A 15,293-nucleotide genomic window follows, 5' to 3' on the forward strand; every position below is an offset into this window, starting at 1 on the left:
TTCAATTAAGGAATTAACACGGAGAAACCAACCTTAAAACTAATCATGTGCATAGAATTAGCAAGGAAAAACTAAGCTACAATGACAAATTCTGCATACCTAACCAATACAAAAGAAACCAGAAACTGATTGCTTTAAAGGAATGCCACTCATGCACATTTAGTTACATAAGGAACTAGAACTCTAAATCTACTCATGCTCAAACCTATAGCAACGAAATAGAAAATGAAATCTAATCATGCATATTCAATAGCAAATGGGAAAGTCCAAACAGCATGCTAGAATAAACCAAAAAAAATCTGAAATGCTAATCTACAATGCTAACCATTCAAAATCTGCTATGCTAGACAATCAAAAATCTGCAATGCAAGCTCTAAAGCTAGGATAGGTTTAATGGGCTGTTCTTGTTCAACTTATAGCACAAAAGGAATGGGCTGTTCTTCACAATTTCATAAAGATAGGACTGCGATTCAAGTAATGCGGGGTTAACTTAACAAAGCATACTATTCTGCCGTAAGCTACAAAACAAACCTACCTTCCCAGCAAACCCCAAACAATCCGAATTGAATTCACAATAGTTAGCCTCAAGAACATACTTCTTACAGTATGCTTCGGAAGAACATCATGAAGGAAACAAAATCCAAAACCTCATAGGAACACGAAATGAATCAATATCATCACAGAATCCCTCAATCGAAAATAAGAACCTCATGGCACATTCACAAAACAAGAAAACTCTAATCAAAAGGCTCGAAACTATCTTACCGCAGGTGAGTGAGCAACTTACCTCAGTTTCTTGGACTCACAGCCGGAAGAAAGCTTCTAGGGCTTCGGCGAGCTTGAGATCGCAACTCTTCGGCCGCCCCTTCGAGCCCACGGATTTTCCTCGTCAGGAGAGTCCCTATTCTGTGAAGAGCTCCCGGGACTTGCCCTTCACCGGCTGCCGGAGAGAAACCCTTTCTTGGCTTCATCTTCGCCCGAGCACAAAATAGCGCCGCTCGAAGAATCGGGGTCGGGAAAGCTTAGGTCGCGAGAGAGGGAAGGTCGAAGGAATTAGGTCACGGGAGAGAAAAGAATATAACTTAACCCTCTCTTTAACTTGTCCTTTTATAACTACAGCTTAAGACCAATTCGTTATAAATTTGTTTACGAAATACCAGATGGCGCGCTTGGTTCGCTGGAAAGATAAGTTCCCGAAGGTCTTGGGTTCGAGCCGCCCTCGGCTCCTTTTTAAACGGAATTTTTATTTCATTTCTTAAGACTGCTTAATCATATTTAATTCCCTTAAATTATAACAAAATAGTCGTGGACCAGCTGGTTGTCTGAGTTTGGTTAAGGCTCGGGTCAAGCCCGAGGTCTTGGGTTCAAAACCCAGTTTCAACATTTTTCTTTCTTCCTTTTTTTTTTTTTAACTTCTTCCTCTTGGTAAAACTACCAAACGAACTCCAAAAATTGCATAAAAATACTCTATAAATTCCTAAAAATCTCTAGAATATTTTGAAAGTATTTCTAAATATTTTAAAGAACTTTTAGAACTCCTAATGAGGAAAATTGGATCGTTACACATCGCAAGATGAGGTAAGTAAGGTACGTGCCCTAAACTCTAAATAGTCTTTTGAGTTTATTAAAGGTTTGTCTAAAGAATTAGATCAATTAGAAAAAGAAAATGAAAATTTAAAATCTGAAAATAAAAATCTAAAATTAGAAATTGAGAAATTAAGGAATGATGCATGCTTAAAGAAATTTCCAAAGTCAAAAAATAGAATTTATGGTAAATTAAATTGGTATATAAGAAAGCATCAAGGACAACTTAGGAAAATACCAAGAAACTATGTACCCCCTAGATTTTTGAATAATCCTGTAGGAAGGAACCTCTATTGGATTCCAAAATCTGTACTTAATTGATCTATCAAAAATTAAAAGCTTACAGTGAGAAAATTAAACATTGAAATTCTTTATGGAATCTTTGTCTAAGGAAGTGGTTGTTGATCCAATAACCAAGAAGACCTAGTGCCTCGCCACGACCTGGAAGCTAAAATATTGAAAGAAAATATTTAATTAACTTTCTGAAAAAACATTAAACTAGAATTAAATAATGCTTTAAAAGTTTTTAAATCTTTTTAAAATTCTAAAAAGTCAGATTGTGAAAATTCAAAAATTTAAATTTGATTTAGAAATTTTTTTTAACTTAGAAAATTTTTTCTAAAAATTCAAAAATTTGGCTTAGAATTTTTTTAAAAAAAAAATTCATTTTGACTTAGTAATTTTTTTTTAATTCATATTGACTTAGAAAAAATTTTTTCTGAAAATTCAAAAATTTGACTTAGAAATTTTGTTTGGGAAAAATTCGTTTTGACTTAATTTTGATTTAGAAGATTTTTTAAAACTCAAAAATTTAAATTTGACTTAAAAAATTTTTTTACTTAGATTTTTTTTAAAAAATTCTATACATTTCACTTAACTTAAGTTTTTTTTTCATATTTTCTTAACCCTATTTTTGTTGTGATCAAAGGGGGAGAGAAAGGTACAAGTTCAAGGGGGAGTTAAACAAGGGGGTTTAAAATTTTAAATGTTTATAAATTGCAAATTTTTTTATAAAGGTGTTGGCAATTTTATTTATTGTAAAATTGTACTTAACCTGTTAGTCTAGTAATTTACCTTTAAAATTACTATTTATGTCTATGTTGTCCCTAACTTGAACTTGGGTTGATGCACATCAAAAATGGGGAGATTGTTGGACCCCGTGATAGTTTTGATGTGATCAACCAAGTTGATTAGGTCCTGCGTTGTATTTGATCCCTGTGTCTGAGTGTGCAGGAGCTTAGGAGCACAGGAAGTCGAGCGGAAGACGCAGCTAGCGAGAAGGACGACACGGGAAGGGAGCCAACGAGCTCGGTGCGTCCGAAGGACGAGAGAGCTGCAGAAGAGTACTCCGGTGGGTGTGAAGAGCGTGCGCGGCGTTCGAGGGACGTTAAGCCGGGACGGAAGGCTGCTCGAGGAAGGCCGGAAATTGGGTTCGGGTGAGCCCTATTTCGGATGGCCACAATCACCCAAAAGATCGAAGCATCGGAAGTCGCAATAAGCTAGAAACGAAGTCAAAGGAGCTGAGCTGCCAGGTTGGAGGCGCCTTCAGCCAGGTTGGAGGCGCCTTCAGCCAGGTTGGAGGCGCCTTCAGCCAGGTTGGAGGCGCCTTCAGCCAGGTTGGAGGCGCCTTCAACCAGTCAAAGTGACCGTTCTGCGCGCGGATAAAGTTTTATCCGCTAACTCCCATGGAGGCGCCTTGGACCCTCGTTGGAGGCGCCTTGGAGTCTCGGGATAGGATTTCCAGGAGCTATATAAAGGCCCCTGGAGCTAGGAATTGAATATCAACTCAAGCATTCAATCTGTAGTGTTTCTTAGCAATAGTTCTGAGCTTTTGAAAGTGTAAAAGGCTTCTCCACCTTCAGCAAAGGAGATTTTTTTTACTGCGCTTTTTCCACTGCCCTGGATTAACAACCTCCTTGGTTGTAACCAGGTTAATTCTCCTGTGTCTTTCTTTTACTGTTTTATTTAACTATTACACTAATTGAGTTGAAAGTACAAGGAGGGTATATTTATTTTTTCAGGAGCAATTCACCCCCCCCTCTTGCCGGCCTCCGCTGCACCAACAGAGAGAAGTCTAGTCAGGACTAGATGACTAGTAAAGGTAAGTCCTAACCAAAGGTTAGGCAAAGTGGAAGTCCCGGTGAGTGAAGTCGGGCCCTAGTGAGTGAAGCTAGGTGGTGGAAGTCCCGGTGAGTGAAGTCGGGTCCTAGTGAGTGAAGCTAGATGGAGGAAGTCCTGGTGAGTAAAATCAGGCCCTAGTGAGTGAAGCTAGGTGGAGGAAATCCTGGTGAGTGAAGCCAGGCAATGGAAGTCCTAGTGAGTGAAGCTAAGCAACCCTAGGAGGTAACCCTAGGTTATACTTGAATTCTGTTAGCACTGTTTTTATCTATTGTGCTAACTTAGTATTGCAGAGAAGTTTAGCTAGGTCGACGGGCTGACCAGATAGCTGACACGAAGTCTAGAGGGTCGACGGGTTGACCAGACGTTTGGCGGGTAAGTTGAGGTAAGTCACTGAAGGGGAGTGACTGTGAGGACGCGTTCCCGAGAAGGGAACATTAGGCGTCAATCCAACTTAGATCCATTTCGGAAATCTAAGTTGAGATCGTGACTAGCCAGTCTCGAGGAGATAGAATCTAATTAATACTTATTCCTTATATAAATTGTACTAACACTTTGTTTTGCAGGGTAGTTTTTCATTTTGTCTCAGACTAACATTTTCTTGCAGGTTGCTGGAAAACATAGGTACGGGCGCCCGGAATGCAAAGTATATCCCCTTATCGATTCGCCTCGTGGAGCACTATGGTTGGACGGGGTACGTCACATTCCAGGCGCCCGGAAGGGATCGGGGCACCCGGAAGGGATCCGGGCGCTCGGAGCCTCCTATATAAGGAGGATGCACCCTAGAGTAAAGAACAATGAACAACAAAGCCTTCCAAAGCTTGCTCTGCCATGTTGTGCTCCTACGATGCCTCGAAGCGACTCCGACAACGTGCTGCCTTTATTTCTTTACTATTGTCGGTATTTTTTTTAAGTTCTTATACCTTAAATTTGTAATCGAATTTTCGAACTGCTAGTAGATTGCCCAACGAAAGCACTCGACGAGTGCGGGCCTTAGAGTAACAGTCGACTAAGACTCTGAACCAAGTAAAAAATTACTTGTGTTAGCATTGCTTTAATTTTATTTTTTTCGCTACGTACTTACGATATTTTTAAATCGATATTCACCCCCCCTCTATCGACTTTCACGATCCAACAACTCGCATAGGGGCAAGAGTTTAAAATCCGATTGGATGGTTGTTGGGACGTGAGAGCCTTGCTTGCTTATAACTCGTACAAGGGTGAGAGTCTGGAATCCGACTGGGCAGTCATTGGGACGTGAGAGCCCTGCTCGCTTATAACTCGCATAGAGGTGAGAGCCTGAAATCTGACCAGATGGATGTTAAGACACGAGATCCTTGCTCACTTATAACTCGCACAGAGGAAAGAGTCTGGAATCTGACCAAATGGTCGTTAAGACGCGAGAGCCTTGCTCGCTTATAACTTGCATAGGGGCGAGAGTCTGAAATCCAACCGGGCGATCGTTGGGATGCAAGATCGCTGCTTGCTTATAACTCACACAGGGGTGAGAGTTTGGAATCCGACCAAATGGTCGTTGGGACATGAGAGCGTTTCTCTCTTATAACTCGTATAGGGGCAAGAGTCTGAAATCTGACTGGGAGGTCATTAGGACGCGAGAATCTTGCTTGCATATAACTCGCACAGGGGCGAGAGTCTGAGATTCGACTAGGCGATCGTTGGGACACGAGAGTCTTTCTCACTTATAACTCGGATAGGGGCGGGAGCCTGGGATTCCAACGACTGGTCGTTGGGATGTGAGAGCCTTACTTGCTTATAACTTGCACAAGGGCGAGTGTCTGGGATCCGACTGAGAGGACATTGTGACGCGAGAGCCTTGTTTACTTATAACTCGTGCAGGAGTGAAAGTCTAGAATATGTTCATTAGATAAAAGTTAATACAGATAGAGAATGCTCCTCAACTACGATAAAACTAGAGGGAATTTGCGCTCTCGGGGGTATCCAGCTTCTCACCTTTGACATTTTAGACCCAAGCCCCTTGAGGATTTTCTATGTCTTATCCTCATGGGGTATTAGCTTAGTTATATCTCTGATCGGCACTACACAACTTTTTGACAAAGTAGAGGGTGCGTCTACAAAATGTCCCGAACGGTAGTATTTCTCTGATTCTCCTCCTCCCGAGTTTCCCTCATTTCCTTTCCTCTATTGCTTAACGGGCCACCCAGATCTTCTTTCCCTTGAGGTGAATTAGCTGGTCAAGCCGAGATGTTAAGGTTGTTGGTCTACTGTCTCAGAAGTTGAGGCGGGATTTCGGGCAGAGGCAGGTCTAGTTCAGCTGCTCGGAGAGAATCTCGAGTGAACTAGAGATAATTCCCTGTGTCATGAGTGTGAGACCGACGTTAAGTGCAATACTAGGCCTCCCATAGGGTAGACTGGTTGATCGGAGCTCGAACAACCTCAACTCGTTACGCCACCCCTACTTCTTGACCCGATGGAAAATTCAGCCGAGGATCCTTAGGACAAACAAGAGGTGGTGGTGGTCTCCTCTCCACTCAACCGGTTGGACCGGGGGTCTTTATCTCTTTCTTTCGGGTGGCTTGAGATTCCTCCACATTAATATATTTGCTTGTTTTTCCCAATAAATTATCAAAGTCCTTTGCAGGTTTTCGGATGAGGGCTCAGAAGAAGTCTCCCTCTAACAATCCTTGAGAGAAGACGCTTATTAATATATTAGAGGTGGCTGACGGGACAACTAAAGTCATTTGGTCGAAACACTTGATGTACACTCTTAAGGTCACCTTTATTATTCTCAGTTCTGAGAGGACAGTCCACCTTAGTGTCCAAGTTTTGTTTCCAATCATTATTGGGACTACTAAGTCTATTCCATAGTATAAGACTTAGGGGATTGACAAACATTTGAAATCCTAAGAATCACAAAATATTTGGTCAAGACCAACACCTTAAAATCCCCATGAATTTTGTATGTCACGTTAGTGTGGACGTATACAAATTCAAACTTTAAGAGGAGATTTTATCCATTAATTTTATTATCTAAATTTATGACAAATAAAATTAATAGTTGATCTTTCTTTGATCAAATATTTGATCAAAACTTTGAATTTAAAATAATATTGATTCCTCAAAACAATATCATTTAAATTCACCAACACCTCAAACACCGTGAATTTTGTATGTCACGTTAGTGTGGACGTATACAAATTCAAACATTTGTAAGAGGAGGGTCTTCCCCATTAATTATCTTGTCAACCTTATATTACCTCAAACACCATGAATTTTGTATGCCACGTTAGTGTGGACGAATACAAATTCAATTGTTTGTAAGAGGAGGTTTTACCCATTTTATTTTGTCAACCTAACTTTATGACAAATAAAATTACCTCAAACACCATGAATTTTGTATGTCACATTAGTGTGGACGTATACAAATTCAAATATTTGTAAGAGGGGGTTTCACCTAACTTTATGACAAATTAATAGTTGGTTTTTTCTTTGGTCACACAAAACAATAGCAGTGACTCCGTTGGGGAGGATACTATTGAATGTGTCTAAGTGTATACCATTACTTGATACTTAGTCCATTAAATAGGATTGCGCTCCTTCAGTTGGAGAAGATCAAACGCTCCTAAATAATTTCCTATAACCATCCATAAAGGAAGTTTGATCTAGTGATCCGCAACAAACCTATCCGTTGTGGAGGGAGACACTCAGAGCCAACACGCAAGCTTGTTGCATCATTTACAAACTAGTAATGGAGCCCGTGGAATTTTACTAATCCCTCTCCCATTTAGTTTTTAAAGGTGAGGATTTTTGACTATGCTAGCATACATCACATGCACACACACATCACAGTAAATAAAAACAATAAATATGGAAATTAATTTTTCAACTATTATGGCATTTTCCATTACTATCCTTCGCATGCTGCCGGCCCTAGGGTTCATGTCGTCGGGTCCATCGAGCTTCCTTTTTCGTTGCGTCTCTGGTCCTCCAATAGCACCACGCCTCACAAGGATACGATCCGCGACAGAAAAAATAAAATTTTACATACATCGATCCTATATTCCACAAGGGAATGTACATCAAGTCTAGATCGAACATAAATGTAAAATCCTAGGGCTAATACAGCTTCTGCTGTATTAGTTAAATACAATCATGCACACACAATAAAATGCCCTTGACATGTCCAAGGGTCCAATCACACACAATAACCATAAGCCATAATAGTTGGAGCCTGCAACCATAGAGTTAGCATATCCTACTATTATCCTGCCTAAATTATGTATGACATGTGCATAATTTAAATTGAAAACCAAACACACAGAGGCAAACCCTAGCTCTGATACCAATTGTTGGTTGGTCCTAGGAAGATCGTATCGGTTCCACTGTACAAAAATTTTGTACAAGTGTCGAACCTTTCCTAACAACCTATTGTGTTCTTTAGAAATTAAATTCGGAATCGCAAATGGAACTTAATATTATTGATTCCAAATTTAACTTATCTGTTCTTAGTGGTTTAGATTTGGATCTCAAACGATACTTAACATTATAGATCCAAATACACCTAGGTTACAAATTTAATTAAATAATTATTTCAGAAATTGGCTCCCAGGTCAAACATGGTGAGGCACTTGGCCTTCTTGGGTATGGGAACATCCACCACTGCCTCGACAAAGCCTCTTAACAAAATTCAATATTTAATTTCCTTATATAACCTTTATTTTAACCAAAAAGAACAATTGAATCACGAGATCGACAAATAAAATAAAAGAAACACAACATCGAATTACAAATCCGAAAATCTAGAATCTCTAGCCTCTTGTGTTTGGAAATCATACAAAGAAAAACTAGTATGATGCGGAAAAGAATTACTAGTTATACCTTTCTTTATAAACAATCTCTTGATCTTCTACCGTATTCCTCTTCTTATATCGGACGTTGTGTGGGCAACGATCTACCGAGATGAGAATCCACCAAGCCTCCTTCTTCCTTCTTCCAAGGTTCGACCAAGCAAATTTCTCCAAGAGAAAGCAAGTCCCGACCACCTCCATCAAGCTCCAAGGGATGCTAGAAACAAAGCCACCTTTTTCTCCTTCTTCTCCAAACAAGATCCGGCCACCTTCCAAGATCCAAGAGATGATGAGGTTCGACCAAGAAGAAGAAAGAAAAAGGAGAAGAGAGAATAAGAGGGCCGACCACACCAAGGAAGAGGGGGAGGAAAATAGAAGAGAGTTCACCTTGTGAAGGCACCCCCTCTCTCTCTTTTATAATCCTTGGTCTTGGCAAATAAGGAAAGTTTTAATAAAAACTTCCTTATTTTCTTTGCCATGAAAAGGAAAATTTAATTGACAAAAAACAATTTCCTTTTCTTTTATTAAAGTGGTCGGCCACCTCTAATTCTCCAAGTAAGGAAAATTTTAATCACAAGAATTAAAACTTCCTAATTTGTTTCCGGAAATTTTTAAAATAAAAATTTCTCTATTAATTTTTCCCTTCATGGTTGTTTATAAAAGGAAATTTTATAAATTAAAATTTCTCTATTAAAACATGTGGATGATTTCCAAAAAGGAAAGTTATCTTTAAAATTAAAATCTTCCTCTCAATCTACAAATAAGGAAAGATATCAAATCTTTTCTTAATCTTTTGTAGAAACTATAATAGAAAAATTTTAATTTTAAAACTCTCTTTTAAAATCATGAACATTGTTTCATAAAATGAAAGTTTTATCAAAAATTAAAATCTTCTTTTCAATCTACAAATAAGAAAAGATATCAAATCTTTTCTTAATCTTTTGTAGAAACTATAAAAGGAAAGATTTAATTTTAAAACTCTCTTTTAAAATCATGAGGATGGTTTCATAAAAGGAAATTTTTATCAAAAATTAAAATCTTCCTTTTAACTACAAATAAGGAAAGATATCAAACCTTTCGCTTAATCTTTTGTAAAAATCTATGAAATGAAAGATTTAAATTTTAAACTCTCTTTTAAAACTATGGTATCCACATAAGAAAGATTTAAAAAATAAAATCCTTTTTAATTTAATGTGGCCGGCCACACCAAGCTTGAATTCAAGCTAGGGTCGGTCACACAACTTGGCTCATCCTATTTGCTTGGCCAGCCACCTTAGGATGGGTATAAAGGTGGATATAGGTGGTTATAATACTTTATTAATAAAAGGCTACGATAGGGACCGAGAGGAGGAATTGGTTTTGGTCTTCCGATGAAATTAAGCTTCCCGTGTTCGCCCCGAAAACCCAACTTAATTTCATCAATAATAATTCATTCCACTAAAGAATTATTATTGAACTACCGCACCAATCCCAAATTACATTTTGGGCTCTTTCTTATCATGAGTGTGTTAGTCTCCCTGTGTTTAAGATGTCAAATGTCCACTAATTAAATGAGTTACTGACAACTCTCTTTAATTAATATCTTAGTCCAAGAGTAGTACCACTCAACCTTATCGTCATGTCGGACAAAGTCCACCTGTAGGGTTTAACATGACAATCCTTATGAGCTCCTATTGGGGGCATTATCAACATAGATTACTAGGACACAGTTTCCTTCTATAATCAACAATACAAGCTATAAATAATATCATTTCCCAACTTATCGGGCCTTTTGATTTATCAAGCTAAATCTCACCATTTGATAAGTTAAAGAAATAAATATTAAATGTATGTGCTTGTTATTATATTAGGATTAAGAGCACACACTTTTATAATAACTAAGGTCTTGTTCTTTTATTAAATCAGTATAAAAAGAACTTACCTTATATGGTCCTGCTCAATACACTCAGAGTGTACTAGTATAATTTATCAATCAAGATAAATTAATACCTAATTACACTACGACTATTCCAATGGTTTGTTTCTTTCCATCTCAATCGTGAGCTACTGTTTATAATTTATAAGGAATTGATAACATGATCTTCTGTGTGTGACACCACACACCGTGTTATCTACAATATAAATTAATCGAACAACTACACTTAACTTATAAATGTAGATATTTGACTAATATGATTCTTATTTCTAAGTAAATGTTTATATAAAAAGCTAGGCTTTTAGTATACATTCCAACATTTTGTGCTAAGTCGGAGAGAGTGTTCAGAAACACTTAGCATTTTATTGCATCACTATATTGATGCAATAGATCAACATTTTAGAATTTTCAGAGGTGATCCCCAGGATCATTATTACCTTCGTACTCTCCAATAGATGGGGGTTTATAACCCTTATGAAGTTTCTCATCTAGCATTTCTTGGGAGAAAGGAACATTGAGTAGTTCAGGCGTCTCTTGAATGGATGGGGTCTTTCCTCTCTTTGGGTCCCTTGAGGGTGAGTTCTCGGCCGAGGAGACATGAGATTGCTCCATTCTGTTGTCACCTTCTCCGGGGGTTCGATACAATGCCGGGGGGAATTCGTATGATCGTGTCCTCTTAGATCTCTCGTTTGAGGCAGAGGGCCTGTCCTTCAAGGCCACTGGTGCATGACATGGATGAGAGTCCGCAGTTGATTTTTTATAGCCGCTCACATCTTGGCCTTCTTGAATAACTCGTATTTCTTGGGCGCCATAGTCACATTGTTTTTACCAATGTTCTCCATTTTCATGCTCTAAAGCAGGTGAATGTATTCCTATAGATGACGTCAAATTTGATCCCATCCGAAATTGAGTCAGATGAGGGTATCAGTGACTGATGGCGAGAACATTGACGAAGAGAGGAATCTGGAGCTTGGGGGAGAGGATCATCGATGTTACCCACTACGCTGTAAACACTATAGATCAAGCACCCAGAAGCGTTAGAGCGAGAACCAGAGAAGAGGTCCTTGGAATAGGCCCTTCCGACGTTCAAGTCCGAAGAGAGGCCAAGCAGAAAAAGATGAAGAACAGTAAATGTGTATGTAAGTAAAATTGATGTCTAGCGCATACTTGGCCGACGGAGGGATCCTCCTTTCTTATACTCCCTTTTGTAGCCTCTGTAATCATAAGACATCAGAAAATATCACATGTTAGGGGGTGTTGGGTGAATGAAGATGTATGATGGACTTCTATTGGGTAGAGGAAAGTTCCGTAGTTTGTATGTGGTAGAGTATTGGAATGTTCCCTCATGAATATTTGTTTCTCTCTAATAAGTTTTTGCGATTTCTTGATAGCGTTGTCCTCATGGGGGTTTGACCGACTAAGAGGCCGACTACGAGTGTCCCTCCGGAAAAGTAAAGGGACTGAGCTCTGGGGGTCTGACCGGAATAAAGTCGGTCAGGATTAAATTGGGAGTCTTGCCCATAAAAAGTAAAGGGACTGAACTCTAGGATTCAACTGGAGTAAAACCGATCGAGATGAGATTAGGAGTCCTATCCATGAGAAGTGAGAGGACTAAACTCTAGGATCCGACCGACCGAAATTAGAGGAGCGTATTACCTGGACACGTAATCTTTAACCATGACTGCCACCTCCTTCCAACTTTTAACTACTACGCCATTTTAATAATCATCTTCATCCTGATGGGGCATCCATCTCCATCCTAATGGGGCATCCATTATTTCCCCATCCTGATGGGGCATCCATAATTTCCCGTATTAACTGATGTTTTGTTGTTGCAAAATATCCGGTTAAAGCAGAAGATTTGGCTAGTTATTCTTCTAGTTCGTTGAATGAAGAACTATCCGGTTAAATAAGATTATGATCTTATTTATCACCTACTCTCTACTCTCTACTGTTTTTTGGATTTATCATAATGTTTCAAACTTGTCTAATCTATTAGAGCACCTGCATTGGTGCGTTCATGGACTGTTATAACGTTCAATGAACGTTAAAACCAGTGTAGCGCAAGAATTAATTGGGTTGGGCCCACACAAAGGCATGAACGCGTTCAATGTCTTTTTTTTATTTTTTTTAATACCTATGGCCCACCACAAGCATTTTAGAGAGAGGAAATAACGTTGAGGAAAATAAAAAAAAATCCCTATGGCCCACCACAAACTTATTATCTCTATGGCCCACCATAAACTTATTCTACAATATATATAATCTATTAAAAAATTTTAAAAAATCAATTAGACGTTGGAAACAACGGCAACGCAACGGATAGTTTTTTATTTTCAACGGCTATTTTAAATTTCAACGGATAATTTTTTTTTTTAAAAAAAATCATCTATAAATACTCATCACCTTATTTCAATCTTTCAACACCTAAATCCCTCTAAAATTCTTCTCTTATTTTCCTCCGAAATGGATGAAAATAATCGAGAATTTTTTAGAAATTTTGTGAATTACCAAAATTTGCCAGAAAAAAATCCTTCTCCTCAAAATTCATAAATTCCACCAAATTACCCATTTTTCCATATCCACCAAATTATCCACATAATCCATATCCACCAAATCCATACGGTTTATATCCACCAAATTATCCGTATAATCCATATCCACAAAATTATCCATCTATTCCACATGCAATCGGTATGCCTTTTACATCTCCGACAGAAAATGAGCCGTTTAGTCCGACTTTTGTTCCAGAGACTCAACTGTCTGACCGTGAATCCCCAATTGAGCTCGTAAATTTGGAGAAGGTGGATTCTAACATTGCAGGTAGAAGAAAGCGGTCAACATGGAGTAAGGTTGAAGATGAGGTTTAAGGGGCGAGAGTCTGAGATTCGACTAGGCGATCGTTGGGACACGAGATTCTTTCTCACTTATAACTCGGATAGGGGCGGGAGCCTGGGATTCCAACGACTGGTCGTTGGGATGTGAGAGCCTTACTTGCTTATAACTTGCACAAGGACGAGTGTCTGCGATCCGACTGAGAGGACGTTGTGACGCGAGAGCCTTGTTTACTTATAACTCGTGCAGGAGTGAGAGTCTAGAATATGTTCATTAGATAAAAGTTAATACAGATAGAGAATGCTCCTCAACTACGATAAAACTAGAGGGAATTTGCGCTCTCGGGGGTATCCAGCTTCTCACCTTTGACATTTTAGACCCAAGCCCCTTGAGGATTTTCTATGTCTTATCCTCATGGGGTATTAGCTTAGTTATATCTCTGATCGGCACTACACAACTTTTTGACAAAGTAGAGGGTGCGTCTACAAAATGTCCCAAACGGTAGTATTTCTCTGATTCTCCTCCTCCCGGGTTTCCCTCATTTCCTTTCCTCTACTGCTTAACGGGCCACCCAGATCTTCTTTCCCTTGAGGTGAATTAGCTGGTCAAGCCGAGATGTTAGGGTTGTTGGTCTACTGTCTCAGAAGTTGAGGCGGGATTTCGGGCAGAGGCAGGTCTAGTTCAGCTGCTCGGAGAGAATCTCGAGTGAACTAGAGATAATTCCCTGTGTCATGAGTGTGAGACCGACGTTAAGTGCAATACTAGGCCTCCCATAGGGTAGACTGGTTGATCGGAGCTCGAACAACCTCAACTCGTTACGCCACCCCTACTTCTTGACCCGATGGAAAATTCAGCCGAGGATCCTTAGGACAAACAAGAGGTGGTGGTGGTCTCCTCTCCACTCAACCGGTTGGACCGGGGGTCTTTATCTCTTTCTTTCGGGTGGCTTGAGATTCCTCCACATTAATATATTTGACTATTTTTCCCAATAAATTATCAAAGTCCTTTGCAGGTTTTCGGATGAGGGCTCAGAAGAAGTCTCCCTCTAACAATCCTTGAGAGAAGACGCTTATTAATATATTAGAGGTGGCTGACGGGACAACTAAAGTCATTTGGTCGAAACACTTGATGTACACTCTTAAGGTCACCTTTATTATTCTCAGTTCTGAGAGGACAGTCCACCTTAGTGTCCAAGTTTTGTTTCCAATCATTATTGGGACTACTAAGTCTATTCCATAGTATAAAACTTAGGGGATTGACAAACATTTGAAATCCTAAGAATCACAAAATATTTGGTCAAGACCAACACCTTAAAATCCTCATGAATTTTGTATGTCACGTTAGTGTGGACGTATACAAATTCAAACTTTAAGAGGAGATTTTATCCATTAATTTTATTATCTAACTTTATGACAAATAAAATTAATAGTTGATCTTTCTTTGATCAAATATTTGATCAAAACTTTGAATTTAAAATAATATTGATTCCTCAAAACAATATCATTTAAATTCACCAACACCTCAAACACCGTGAATTTTGTATGTCACGTTAGTGTGGACGTATACAAATTCAAACATTTGTAAGAGGACGGTCTTCCCCATTAATTATCTTGTCAACCTTATATTACCTCAAACACCATGAATTTTGTATGCCACGTTAGTGTGGACGTATACAAATTCAATTGTTTGTAAGAGGAGGTTTTACCCATTTTATTTTGTCAACCTAACTTTATGACAAATAAAATTACCTCAAACACCATGAATTTTGTATGTCACATTAGTGTGGACGTATACAAATTCAAATATTTGTAAGAGGGGGTTTCACCTAACTTTATGACAAATTAATAGTTGGTTTTTTCTTTGGTCACACAAAACAATAGCAGTGACTCCGTTGGGGAGGATACTATTGAATGTGTCTAAGTGTATACCATTACTTGATACTTAGTCCATTAAATAGGATTGCGCTCCTTCAGTTGGAGAAGATCAAATGCTCCTAAATAATTTCCTATAACCAT

This window comes from Zingiber officinale, chromosome 6A (assembly GCF_018446385.1).
Source record: "Zingiber officinale cultivar Zhangliang chromosome 6A, Zo_v1.1, whole genome shotgun sequence".
NCBI classification, from domain to species: domain Eukaryota; kingdom Viridiplantae; phylum Streptophyta; class Magnoliopsida; order Zingiberales; family Zingiberaceae; genus Zingiber; species Zingiber officinale.